This window comes from Nelumbo lutea, chromosome 4 (assembly GCF_056320005.1).
Source record: "Nelumbo lutea isolate HS-2025 chromosome 4, American lotus-T2T, whole genome shotgun sequence".
NCBI classification, from domain to species: Eukaryota; Viridiplantae; Streptophyta; class Magnoliopsida; order Proteales; family Nelumbonaceae; genus Nelumbo; species Nelumbo lutea.
Genome location: NC_142687.1, coordinates 2,793,738 through 2,809,136, shown reverse-complemented (window position 1 = coordinate 2,809,136; position 15,399 = coordinate 2,793,738).

Below are 15,399 nucleotides of genomic sequence, written 5' to 3'. Positions count from 1 at the left end.
GAAAATATTATTATTTAATTAAATACACACGTACACCGCTGTTTTGGTTTTGTTCGGTCAGATAAGTTTCTTTTATGTCATTATTATTTAATTAAATACACACGTACACATCTGTTGTGGTGCACCGTGCACTTCATACATTTATTACCCAATAGTAATACCCATTAATCCGATTTTTATTGTATTTTAAAAAGAAAATAAATATTACGTGTCAATCCTGCACAGTACGTATTTGGTCAAAAGTATAAAATTCTGCAAAAACAGTTTTTCTTTACAGAAGAATCTACCCTGGGGAAAAACATGATACCGAAAAAAAGGCCTTAACCAATCAACCCCTATCTAAATTCTGATGAAAAATTCCCTGATTGGTTATAAATTTTAGGTATGATGCCGAATAACATGTCTTTACTATTATTGGCCAGTATTGGGACATTTCCGCCATTCCGGATGTGGGTTTCGTAACATACAAAATAATGTATGTGGCTTACATGAGTCCGTGGCATAGACGATGCCCGCAACAATACAAGCACGTGTGAATTGAGAAACGTGGTATTATAGAAGGGAAAGAAGGGGTAAATCTATAAATCGCACAAAGACACATGCCATGTGGCTGTTCATCCAGGAACATGAATCGTGGGCATCTTTTCAACTCCATACCCGTTTTGTGAAGGAATTACTTGGGAAAGTACAAGAGACCATAGAGGAATAATATTCAGTTTAAACGAAAGGACGGGGAAAGAAATGTGCTCCGTCATATTATTGTTGTTGTTTTCCCCCTTCGTTGATGAGTAATGACCCCCCCCCCCCCCAACCCTCAATTAGAATGAATTGTTGACCTAGGTGGTGTAGTTTAACCATTCTGGGGCCAACATGGAAAGGAAATTCCTATCGTGCGACTTTTATAAGGCGTAGGAGTGCGCCTTAGGCGCCCCCCTCCACAGCCCACCACCACCCACCCAAAAGAGAAAAAGAAAGAAAACAAATGGGAACAGGAAAAGTAGATTGGCTATACTATACCAACAAAGGTACATCACATGCGTGCTTTGGTCTGGAAACAATTAATTGAATTATGGGAGAGATTTTGTGAGGTGGATATTACTTGAGGAAAGACCTCTGAGTAATTCACCATACATCTAACACTTCTCGGATCTGGAGCCAAGTCTGATATATTTGAGCCAACCGGTTGGGATTTCCTACCAACAAATTATGTTCCAACAACCATTCAAGCGCACATCTCACCATGTGACTCGATTTCATCATAAAACTTGGACCTGCCATGTATATGAGATACAGTGTCAGATTATATTGGAAGGGTGTTGGAAGGCATTTTATGTTTCTTATAGATTTTTTTTTTCTTTTTCGTTTCTTTTTTTTTTTTTTTTCTGTTTCAAACTGAAGAAGAAACTTGGCCTATCTGTAGAGTGCAGTATATGATTTGCTTGAAATAAATAACTTCAACTTGGATATTGTTGCAGGACTTCACCAAATTCATCAAACACAAAATCCTAAGCCCCAACCCCACCTCATAGTATTTGATGAATCCTAATGCATTATCTATAAGTCAAAGCAGCTATTAATTTGTTATCATCAATGTCTCAGTTATTCTTCACAGTTTTTCAAGTCTTCACCATTGCCATAGACTGTGTAAAGAAGAATAACCATACAACCCTTATCTTCCACCCCATGGATTTGGGGGACTAGCATATTTGGGAGGGACATACAATACAATGCTCAACCCATCCAGATTGATATATCTTTTTTTAGGTATGGCCCAATTAGCAAAGCCCTCTGCAAATCCCAACAATCCAATTAGATAAACCACCTCTTTTAATAGCCCATTCCCATCAACTTCTTGACCCAACTATATATACTAAGCAGGAGAGATATTTTGGTTGAATATTTATATGTTCATAAAGGGTTCATCTTCTATTTAACTTTAAAGGGGTAGGTGAAGAATCAAGGAATATTGCTTGAGCAAGTTGGTCATATCGACTTAGGCTTTGAACTCATTATTCTAATTGAATTTCTCATCAAATGCCTCATTCTAACTCCTCCTGTCATTACTTAATGAAACGAGGGCTAGACACTAGAAACTATTAGAGAAGGACATCGCCTTAAAGAAGAGATAGCTAACCAAATGTGGGCAAACTACCAAGTGGCTCAGCTGAATGGAAGGGGTTAGGGAAGAGGAAGTCATACGTAACTGTAGTTATTGAGGTTGTTATGACTTTGGGAGCTATTTTTTCTAACTTAAATACTACAAATATGCTATTTTTTCAATGCCCGTGTTGTTTTTAATATTTCCATGTTGAAATGGGATTCAGTCAGTGCAAAGTCCGTTCAAACAATCATATACCCTTGTATTAGGAATATCTTCCCATGAAATAAAACATAGAAATAAGGAGATATTCCCGATGCAATGCTATAAAGGTTGTTCGAATAGACCTTGCAATGACTGAAGCCTATCTCTTCCATGTCAGCATGCCACGAGTCAAGGTTCAAATATGCCATTTCTCCCCATAAATAGGGTTGTGTTGTGGAGTTGGAGAAAACATGAATTTATCCAAGTGGGCTAAAATCAAACATCCTGCAAAATTTTCTCATCAACCAAACACTTGAAGCAAATTTTGTAGGATAATATGTCTCAGCAAACAAACAAAGGATACCAAAAATGAGAAAATAAAATTTTTCTTTCTCATCCCATTGTTTCTCAACAATCAAACGAGATGTAAGGTGTTGCTCAATAACATGGTTTTGTTTTTGAAAAAAAAAACGCCATGAGAATAAAAATAAATCATTTTTACCAATGTGGATTTCTTTTTACTAACCACGTCATTGAACACAAATTCACATCATCTGTCTCCTTGGTACAAGAAATTTTTTGTACACCTAGCCAACAGCAATTTGCCACACCATCATGTTTTTCCCACTTTAAAATTAAAGTGATTTTTTAAATGATCTGGCAGATTGATATTGATATGATATAGAAAAATTTATGTACCAAGGAGACAAGTTTGACTTTAGTCAATGCAACGCCTATTCGAACAGCCTTTACAACCTTGCATTGAAAATATCTTCATACTTATGTGCTTTATTTCATGGGGAGGTGTTCCAAATGTAAGATTGTAAGAGGGTGTTCAAACAGTATGAGCACAGACTTGCACTGATCGAAGCCAACCACCATGGGGGATCATGCTTGGCTCCTACTATGATGGGATGAAAAACGTAATACCACCCCTTGGTTTTTATCTCTAAACCTTAAATCCTAGTCCCTAAATCTGAATCCTTAAACTTTAAAATCAATGCCTAAAATGTCATTGGTTAAAGGCATGTCCTCCAACTGGTTAGAAGCCCAAAATTGTAGGAGTGATGGACGGTTGAATATTAAAGTCATAAATAAAAAACACTTATATTTGTAAAATAAGAAATTAAAGAAAAGAAAAAGGAAATAGTTAGATCATATTTTTATTGGTTGGATTGAAATTTGAAGGCAAGAGTACCTTCACTAAAGCTATGCTTGGTCTGAAGGAAAAGATAGGGAAAGGTAGGGGAAACTATACAAGGTTTGTAAAGGTTTCCTTGCCTTTCCCTACTTTTTCTTTCAAACCAAACACAGTAATTGTCATCGATTGGCCGTTCTCTCTTCTACACCACCGTTTTCCTTTGGTGAATCAATCACACCTTTTCGCAAATGGATGTATTTATAACGCACATAGAGTAGTCTTGTTAATGTACACACGATATTCTAAACAACAAAAAATGATTGATTAGTGTTAGGATAAAAAAAGGAAAAATTCCCGATTAGTACATTATACTTTGGGCCTAGTGCCACTTTGGTCCCCGAACTTTAAAACATGACAATTCAGTACCCGGATTTCCAAAACGTGCCAATCCAATACTTACGGTTATTCAAAACATGACCCCAACTTTTTTAAATAGAAGAGGTAAGGATTTGGGACTGTTTATTTTTATCAACATTTGGATGGTTATAAAAGAGAATTAGATGAAACTTGAAAGGTATTTGTGTCTTTTCAAATGCCACTTAACGATGGGTTGACAAATTGGTTAACGACGTGTACTGGATTGATATGTTTTAAAAGTTCGGGTATTAAATTGTCACATTTTAAAGTTTGACGACCAAAATGACACTAGACTCAAAATACAAGGTGAATTTTTCCTAAAAAAAATAAATAATTTGACTTGATGTATTGGCCAAATTTGAAATAAGACCTAAACTACTTTGTATTGGAGTTTAATTGTAAAGGAGTTTTTTTATTTTTTATTTTTATTATTAAATTTATTTTTTTTTTTCGGTGGGGGGGGATGAGGAAGAGAGACGGATATTAGGTCTTGACTCTTGGGGGTTTGGGTGCAGTGGTCACTGATCAGGTGTATAACATTTAATCGGAGGGAGTTGATGGAAGGACGATGATAGATAAACCCTGTTATTGCATCAAAATATCATAAATATGTCCTATTCAATGGTGGGGTCCTGTTTCTTTACAAATACGGCACGCGTATTGATTATTGTGGTTTCCGGGACCAAATTTGCTACGCTGACTGTAAATTTCCACGGTTCACATGTGTTCATCGAATACTTCTGACCTTAATTCACGGGATTGTGTCTTGTGTTACTTCTAGTCATTTTCATTCTTTATTAACACTTAATTACACTTTCAAAAGAAATGCCAAATTTTAAGGTTAATTCGCCCTAATTCTGAAAGGTATACGGTAAACGTAGTGTATAGTGTATACATACCAAAGACGACTCCGAGAATCGGCAATTCGGTATGCTTGCAGTCTCTCTTTAAGTCTTAACTACTTTGAAACTACATCCTTCTATTTTGGGGAAAACAGTTCACCTGTGTGAATAAGGATGAAAATGACAAGCATAAGAAGACAGAGTTATCTTATTAGTCCTGTCGAAGACAATGGAGTCTGGATAATTCTGAACAGTTCTCCCATGAAACATTAAAAAGAAAACATAGTTTTGAAAAATCCGATCAGATCGATGGTCGGACTGTTTGACCCAAAAATTAATCATGACTCCAGGAATCCAAAAACTATTTAACAGGATTTAGATCAGATGATTGGACCATTTGAGCAGGACCAGTGGCAGTTTTGTTTCCAATTTTTAAAATTATTGAAAGAATGAGGGTTTAGCCCAGTGTTAGAATTTATAAACCTAAAATACAGTTGGGGTAGGTAGCAGTTTGGAATTGGCGTCCATTCAGGATTAGACATTGATGCATATAATAGAGATAATTGATCTTTTGAAATGTTATAAAACTGTAGTGGAAATCAAAATTCTGCAATGGACCTATATGTATTTCTCCATAAAATTTATTATATATTAAATATGAAATAAATTTTAAATCTAAGGAAGTCTCGGAAGTTCAACTATAGGTGGATGCATACGCGGCAAAAGCATGAAGACCACACATTTAGATAGTACGCAATGTCCTCAATGTGTCAGCTCTTCAGGAACACCACTGTCCAGTCCAGACTTTCATGGACCCATTTGCAGTCAATGTTAGGCCGCCTTTGGCTCCCTAACCAAACCAACGTTCTTATCTATTTTTATTGGTTGTAAACGTTCTTATCCGAATAGCTTGGTAAAAATTGTTCTTAGTGGTAAATCCTCTTATATTGGTGCAACACCCATATGAGCTTTTAACATTTTTCGGTTTTAAAAATAATAAAATTTGGAATGTAAACATACTAAAACTTCACATATGTACTGAAAAAGATAAAAATGACATGAGAGTCATGGTATACATTGATGCATTTATACATCAATTGCACCATACAGCAAAACACGTGAATCAGTAATAATATGATATCATTATTAATATTTTTAGCAAATGCTTCAAAAAGTAAGAATATATTTTAAGAAATATGAATCAATAAAAAGTAAGTACATCATGTGACATTTTTAACTAAATATGCATTGAACATTAGTAAATGTATCGAAGTTGGATTTAAAACTTATGTATTAAACTACCTAATGAATGAACCACTCCTTTATGATCCATTCAATATATCAACATCAATTATTAGAAATGATTTTTGGATGAGTGATTTTTAATAAACTTTGAGCAACCCAATAATCTTATGATGGCATCATACTGGTTTTACATTATTCCCTTACCATCATATATTTATTGGGCTAAATTTCACTTGGGCTACCACATGACCAAACTAAGTGCCTTTCTGGAAGGTGTTTCATGCAGCGACTTCTAACTTTGCAAGATGGGCCCTATTCAGTTAATAAATTGACTTTCCTGTGAAGCTAATTTTAAGTACGTACATTCTTCAATGTTGTTCAATCAAAAGGTTCAAAGCCAAATCTTGTATTGATTTTATAAATTTATTTGAAAAATAAATTGTAAAATTTAACCTAAAATTCAATCCATTGTGGGGTGGACTGAAACTGAATAAGAAAGCAAGTGTGGTAAATCAAGATATATGGTTCCCCTTCAATTAGATGTTTCAGAATGGGATAAAGCGAGTTAAGTATTGCAGTTGAGTACTATTAACTTATTTGATTGGGAATCCTTTGCATTTATGGAAGACGCGATGGATGAATTAGCCGAATGATTTTCCCTTTTCTTTCTATTTTGTAGGTAAATATGCTATGAATCTTCGGCTAATAGAGAGGGTTTTTTTCTCTTCATGAAAATGAAATTTATTTTTTTATACGTGAAAAGTGAAGTTATTTAGAAAGGTATTCTTTACCAGAAAGGAAATGGAAAGGGAAAAAGCCATTTCAATAATGCTAATAGGGAGTAATTCAAGAAGGGCTCAAATGCAAATCAATAATTGATTTATTACCCAAAATTGATCAATCAGCAAATCAATGATCGATCTCAACTATATCAAACCACAGGGGTTTGGCTGCAACTATCCTAACCCAGATGGATATGCCCAAAAGCAATTTACTTAAAATCTGGAACGTTTGTTTGAATACTTTGAAATTTGTATAACGAAAAAGGAGAAATCAGAGAAAATAGAGGCCAGATTTCTTATTCACTTTTCTTATCCGTGAATTGCAATCACACATCTAGAAATAGTGAATAGGAAATCATTTATGACAAATGGTAGGTGGTAAAAGCCCCACATGGAGCATGATGTTAGGAGTGGTAATAAACCATTTATCCACGAGACGTGGTATCGACTATGCACCCTCCTCCCTCATACATACCAATTACCAAACAAGTTCCAATTTACAATCGGCGATGAGATGCTGCATCCTTCATGTGGATGTGGTGGATCGTCTGTGGATCCCACCACTTTATTAATATTTTTGATATTTCCTCTGGCGACGTGGCAGGAGCAATAAGATGGAATCTCAGTTGTAAACAAGACTCCAAATCCAAACACGTGGTGGTGGTCCCCTCTGCACTTTGCTGCGTGAGGCAAAAACCAAGTCGCGCAATTCAAATGAAAAATACCAATTAGCCTTTCTAAATATAAAATAAATACCAATTAGCAGGACAGAAGTGTAAATCGATGGAGGGTAAATAGGTTGGTAATAGCCACGTCGATCGAGAGATTCCAATCAGGAGTGGACAAGTGTGCTACTACGCCTTGTTCGTATCCGGACCACTCTATCATTATCTCGTAAATTCTTGATCTTGACATCCTCTGATTCCGATAAAACATGAATATGATATGATCGAGATCAAATCAGTCCCCACAAGATTGTTCCCTATAACGTCCAACAGTATATTCTTGCCGCGGGGGCGCTGATTTGAATTCGATATGATCCCGCTTGGCGGTTGCCTTAAAACGTGAGATGGCAAGAATTTTCAATTTTGTGCGAACTCGTTAAAGGCCAAAGCGCTGAACACTAGGCCTTGCCTTAGTCTACCGTGTGACTCGAGAATTCCGTCCACAGAGCCGCAGCGGGACCCTCTAGTGTAGTGTTCCCTATCTAGCCAACAATCACCCACTGTTTGCACCGATGCGGGGTCCATTTTTGCCCCCCAAGGGATGGACAAACCCTCTTCTCCCGGACACTCCTTGAACTTCACACTCCTGACACCTGACCTCAAGACCAAAAGCATGTCTTTCTCTTTTCTTTTTTCCCCCACCTGGCCACCTCTATCTCCCTCGCTCTCTCTTAAACCCTCGTCAAAGTAACCCACATTCCGACTCATCCTTGCTTAACCTTACTCTATATCCACGTCATCCACCGTCCTGTTTGCACATAAACTACACATCTTTTCTCAGTCACGGATCTGAAAGGAGTCCGGAATTAAAATTAAAATATGCGGTGGAGTCCAACTCAAATTCACCTTTGAAACCGAACCCAGGCCAGTCTCCAGACAATGTATCGTGTACAGAGCAGAAGCACTTTTGTGGTGGGAAAAACGGAAAAAATTAATAGAAGCCGCCTCAGTCTCCAGACACGTAGGACGGGTGGATAACGCTAGGATGCTGGACGCTTACTGGGGTCTGGGGTTGGTTGGTAGTACTCTTTCCACATTATCACGTACATTAGAATGGATGGCCGTCGGATTTGGTGGAAGGAAGATGACAGAGCACTCTTTTATTGTTTTTTCAATAATATCAAAATGAATCAATCAATTAATTAATAATGATGAATTGTTAATGTAAATTTGGCTATATTATTGGAGGTGGATTGCGGGAAAATCGTTGTTCGAGGAAAAGTAAACAGGCGGGTGGGAGAGAGGCATGAGATAAATAATTGATGTTCAGGGTTTGAAGACAGGGTGTGCGTGTTGTGTCCTCTTTCTCCCATCCACTCGCTAATCATGGATTAACGAAATAATAATAATCAGAGATTAGCGAACAGGAAGGAGGGAGAGAGGACGTGTGCGCACGTTTTATTAAAGCGTAGGATAATATAATGAGGCTGGATTCTGGACTATAGCGTGAAGGATGGGAAAGGTCGTCTTCTCCGTTTCTCCCCATCTGGAGACAAGGCATCCATTGATTTCTTCTATCCTCCCCTGGTCTTAATTAATTAATTAAAAAACAGGGTTGGTTGGTAGGGCTAAGAAGAAAGGTGGTTCTGAAAATTCTCAAGACTAGTGGTAATTAAAATAATGGAAACTTCTATACCATTCACGACGATAGCGACTACATTAATTAATTAATGTAAAATTTGAAATTAATAAAAATAATGGAAATTAGAAAACAAACAACTAAGCACCATTAACTTGACCAAGTTCCTATATGAGCTCATGTGACATCAGTCCCACTGTTCTGTTCAATTTCAACATATGTTGATTATTAACTGCACAAATGCTCTTGCTTCATTGAAACGTTGGCTCTAGCAGGTCTAGGTCGCCGATCGAATTATATTGAATCAAATTAAATCTCGAAGCGTTAATTGTGATTTATCTGTCATACAGTCTGTGGATTGAAAATGGTAAGTGTTGCGATTTCAAAGTCCCAAAGCTTGTATCTCACACTCACTTCACCCTATCAGCTCTCAGCCGCTCGCTCAGCGTGGGAATTAAAAAGAAAAACAACTGGGGAGACTATTCTTCAAACTCCACCTCTTATTGCCCACCACATAGAGTTGGTGAATGGTGATATATATAATTGGCTTTTTTTGTGGCGTTCTCTCAACGCCTTCTTTTTGTCAGGGGCACAGACGGGAATTGATGGTTGGTTAACACCTTCTGTAGTGCTCTATTGAGATGTGAACTGAAGGATGCTTGTCAAAAAATAGAGAGTGAATATGGCGTGTTTATATTTGACAAAATAAGCGGAGCCCTGGAAACCTCCTTAGTCCTCACTGCGACAACCCCACTTGCATGAGTGGCTGAGACTCAACACCAAAGTTTTTAAAACTGAACCGATCGAACCGGTCAAGGGTCTGTTTATCGGTTCGAACAGTCTGACTGTTTGACCCAAATGGCAAGTCTTTTCTGATAAAAATAAAAAAAAAATTAAAAAATTAAAAAACGGTCAAAACTGTTCGAACAATTAACATACCAATTCAGCGGTTTGTTGACTAAAATTAATGGTTTTGAGGAAATTTTGAGAGAAAACGGATATTTCCATTTTGACCAAAATCTCGATTTTTTCCAATCCAACCATCCCATCCGGTCCGGTTTTAAAAACAGTGCTCCACATATATCTCCATTCACAATCTTTGACGCTTTTCTTTTATTAAAACGCTTGTTCTTTTATAAATGATATAACGAGAAAAAGAAAAAGAAAAAGGATAGGATAATAGCAGTAGTAGTTATAGATCTCTCTCTCTATATAGCTAGTCGTGCATGCATGGCAGTAGAAGCATCCATGAACCATGGATGGGTCCAAATAGGCGTAAGTCCTTGTTGAATCCTTAATTTGACTTGCCCAACCATATGAATGGACGAGGCAAGTCAAATTAAGGATTCAATTAGTTGGAAGTAGATGGCTTACAGATCACATCCTTAATTCCACACCAGACTTCATAAGTCATAACCAACCAACCCACCACACATTTCCAACAACACCCCATGAAGCTACGACGCCTACGCATAGTTGCATAAAATGCAAACATGGATGAAAGGCGGGTGGTTGGGTGTTGATCGGAAATGAACTTGAAGATAGACATGGTTGCACCCACAGAGTCGAGATCATGAATCTTGAGCCTAGACCCCTTCGTTCACATTTCCCAATTTTCATGTCTCGATTCACATACAAATAAGTGAAGTAACAAATTTATCGTAAATTCAAAGTTCAAACATGAGAAAAGCGGTATGATGATATATGTAGCTAGCTGTAGGTGGTGTTGTTGCATTGCATCCTACAGAAAAGGACGACAGATATTTGAGAAGTCACTTCACGAGATTATGGGCCAAAAAGATTATAAAATACGACAAAAAACTTGAAATGCACAAGACTACTAGCTATAAACTACGGTTGAATCCTACGACATCACGCACATGAAAATGTCATGTCATCCCAAATTTTGTTTTCGTTTCGGCCATCCTTGACTAAATCACTACTCTACTCCTACTACAGTCTACGATCCACATGCTTTAAAATTCCAACCTTTGCGTTGTTCGCCACCGACACTAAATGCGGCAGCCCATGAATTGAGCTACAAACCAGAATTTCTGGGAAGTGGCAGTGGGCCAGCCAACCAGCCCAACCTCTCTCTCCCTCCTCCCTCCTTCCCTCTTCCCATTACAATGAAAAGAAAAAAAGGTTCGAAGGGCCGGTTGGATGGAGACCGGATCTGCTTATTATTACGGGAGCGCCCGGTGTGAGGAGGAGATCCCAATTCGATTGGATATCTAACCGAGAAGAACCTTGACCCATGTAATCACCCAACCTTAATAGCATATATAGAATATATGGAGTATAGCCCCGGGAATACACATCATCTGTCTCAGGGAATAGAACATTTTCTATTCCTCCCAATAGAAGGCGGCCACGTCGCTTGTTTCAATTAAGCTTGAGTTCTCGGGCTTAACGGTGTCTGGACTCCAAAAATAGCATTTTATTTTGTTTACCCGCCTACGGCCTAGCCCACCTTTATTTCAATTTTCATTGCCCTCTCTCTCTCTCTCTCTCTCTCTCTCTCTCTCTTTTCTCTTCGGTTCTTCCCCAGTCATATTGCTGCAACCGGCCACTGAACGCTCTCAACCCACCGGAATCTTTTTGCTATTGCTCGTTCTCAATGGAGACCACTCTCAACTCTTTCCTCTGCAATGTCGTTTGCTCTACAACCTTGGGCACCCACAATCAGATTAGCAACGATAAAGGTGAAATAAGTTATATTGCAACAACCTCTACCAATGTTGCTAGCTGTGGCGATCATAGTGCTTGTCTATACGGGTGTAAACAAATCGAATTCAAATCGGATTAAGTAATATCCAAATTTGAATCTAATTAGAAAATTTGATATCCGAGTTCTATTAAATATTTGAATTCGATTAATTAATTATTTTAGATAATTAATAAATATATAAAATAAATATTTTATTGATATATAGTATATAAATATATAAATTATTTATATAATTTAATTATTATATATAAATTATATAAAATAATTTGTATATTATATATAAGAATTAAATAATCAGTCGAATTTGGATATTTATCGAATCAAATCAGGTTATATCTGAATTCGAATCTGATTAACTATTCGGTAAGAATAAGATATATAAATTCGATCGATTAAATATTTGAATTATCTGAATTCAATTCGATTATGTCAAATATCGAATTCAAAATCGAATTTTCAAATACCATTAACACCCCTACTTGTTTTCACTAAGTTTTGCACCAGATATCTTAGAAATCAAGATGAACGAAGTCATGAATTACTTAAAACTTGTTGGCGCACAGTATATCCCCCGACGTCAATATGTTCCTTATTGCCAATATTTCCATCAAGAATCCAGATTTTACATTGTCCAAATTCAACAATGGCAACAAGAGCTCCACGACAGAGGCATAGTTATTGGTGAAGCAAGGAATCCTTCTAGCTATGCAAATACACTACAAACCTTGCAGATGAATGTCACTATTGACATCGTTGACCGATTAATAAGTAAACACGATCCGGTTATTGATATTAGCTCCATAGTGCTATCGGTGATGGGTTAATATACTCAAAATGGGGAAGCGACATATCACCGTTAAGATGAACTGCACTATGACTTAATTTAACGAGATAGGCCATCCAATCATAGAATTGCAGGCGACATGTGAAGCTCTAGAATTTGTACATGTTTTAGGGTTTAACATTTTCTGTTGCTATTCTTCATGGTTACAGGCGACATGTTGAGTACTAAGCATATTTTGCACTTAAATCCAGCTTCTGTATATAGTGAGTCATATACCCATTTGTTTCAGAGTGGAAGAACAATGATAGACTAGAATTGTCCATAATTGAAGCTAAGTAAGCTATTCCATCCTTTAAAGTTTAATTATAATCTTCAAAATTTGAAGCTGTTAACCATTTCGTAAGGCTGCATTTGTTTCCAGTGTAAATGCATTTTTACATTGATGGAGTTGAGACACGACGGTTCGGTGAGAGTATAAAATACGGACTGGTCATTGTGCCCATTTACATTTGTCCTGTTTGGTTACATCAATGTAAATGGAGGTTACCCTGCTTTCTGGTTTGTTGCAGTGGGAGATTTATCACACACACACAGAGAGAGAGAGAGAGAGAGAGAGAGAGATGGTGTCTGTTTTCTAGTCCTGAACCAACTTACCGGTTGCAGCGGTTCAGATCTGTGTCCTCTCTGGCTCTCCCTTCGGAGGATGAGATTGGGGTACTACTCGAGGACAATTTCTGTTCTAGGTCCTCTCTGGCTCTCCCTCCGAAGGTGGGTTCAGATTTGCTGCTGCAATTGGTTGTAGCAGTGAAGACAGAAAGAGAAAAAAAAGGGGGGAAGAAGAAGAATGAGAGAGAGAGAGAGAGAGAAAGAGATGGTGTCTGTTTTCTAGTCCTCAACCAACTTTCAACTGGTTGCAGCAGTTCAGATCTGGGTCCTATCTGACTCTCCCTTCGGCGGTCGAGGTTGGGGTATTGCTTGAGGACGATCTCTGTTTTGGGTCCTCTTTGGCTTTCCCTTCGAAGGTGGATTCAGATCTGCCACTAATTGCAACGGTGGTGACGGAAAGAGAAAAAAAATGGGGAAGAAGAAGAAGAGAGAAGGAGAGAGAGAGCGAGAGAGAGAGCAAGTAAGCGAGCCAGAGAGAAGGAGAAAAGAGAGGAAGAAAGAGTGGTTACCTTTTACATCAATAATTTTGATGTATTTATTACATTGATTATCGATGTAAATAAAATTCAAAATATAATAAAAATTACATATTTACCAAATGCCAGTAAAATCGAACTAGGGTGTAAAGATTACCTTGGTTTAATTTTCCACCCAAACAAACGTAGCCTAATAAATTTCTTCATTTTCCATAGATGTTGTTGACAAAGAAACTCTCATCTTGGAATTTTTAGGATCGGACAGAATAACTGGTTAAACAATATCCCTCTAAACATAACCCACAAAGGATGTAATTCTTTAGAAGGATTAATCCATCAGTCTTGTAGCACGTGATCCACAAAAACTTCTGCCCATTAAACAGGGTTACAAAGTGGTATTGGATCATAACCCACTAGGGCTTCATATCCGAAAAAATAACAAACAAACAAATAGACCAATTGCTCTAGTATCAGCTTGGATAAAGCAAATGACATCCTCTGGGAGAGGAGCTCATTCACTTAAGAGCTTTGATATGCAACACAACCGGTAATGTAAGAACTCCATGGTGAGAACAAACGGCGGTTACAACGGCATTGCAGAGAGGGTTGAGAGTTGTCTCCAGTGAGAGAAAGAAGTGGCGGTGAAAAGATTTTGGTAGGTTGAGAGCACTCGGTATAGTTGCAGTGGTGGTGAGGGGAGAAGAAATGAGAGAGAGAGAGAGAGAAATTTGGGGTAGGTTAAAAATGGAAAGTGATGGAGCGCGATCCGGCTGGTCTTAGCTGTCCGCCTTGCTTCCGAACGGGGTAGCAGGGAACCTGAAACGGAGGAGATGGGAAAGCTCCGGGGGGAACCCGGTGTAGAGGCTCCGAAGCTCAAGTTAGAATCCTTCAAAAGCAAGGTAATACCAGATAGCGCAAAATTTGCATACCTCCGTTGTCGGGGGGCAGGGGGCTCTTATAGTCACTTCGTGTACTCGTCCCGAGGCCCTTGTCAGATCGGGTATGATTACCCTTGTGTTTGTCAATTCGGCCGTCATCCTTTCTGATGAGACAGAACCGTCACTGCCTAACCGTCTAACTGGAGATGGCGGCGTCAGTGGTGGTGGCAGGTGGCCGTTTAGAGTGCTGCTGCCAAACGTCAGATCCCAAGTCAGTCAGGCGTGGCGCCCTCGGGCACGGACTTCCCTAGTGTCAGGCATGGTACGACTTGTTTGGCTTTGGTGCCCAGAAGGTGATGCGAAGTGCTGAGCGAGGCGGTCTTGAGCTCGGAGGTATCTATAGGGCAGGTCAGTTTCGGCGAGGTGTATCCCGAACTGTTACAAGGTGGGTCAGTTCGGCGAAGTGTATCCCGACCTGTTACAAGGGTCAGTTCGGCGAAGTGTATCACGAGCTGTTACTAGGTGGGTTAGTTCGGCGAAGTGTATCCCGAGCTGTTACTAGGTGGGTCAGTTCGGCGAAGTGTATTTCGAGCTGTTACAAGGTGGGTCGGTTCGGCAAAGTGTATCCCGAGCTGTTACAAGGTGGGTCGGTTCGGCGAAGTGTATCCCGAGCTGTTACAAGGGTCAGTTCGGTGAAGTGTCCCCTTGTTCCCGCCTAGGCTTGGCCCCTTTTGCCGAGCTGTTGTTTCTGCCACATGTCACATGAGAGAGGTCGGGCCAAATCTTCCTTCATCAGAAAGAATTGGGGCAAGTTAAAGAGAATTTAATTGG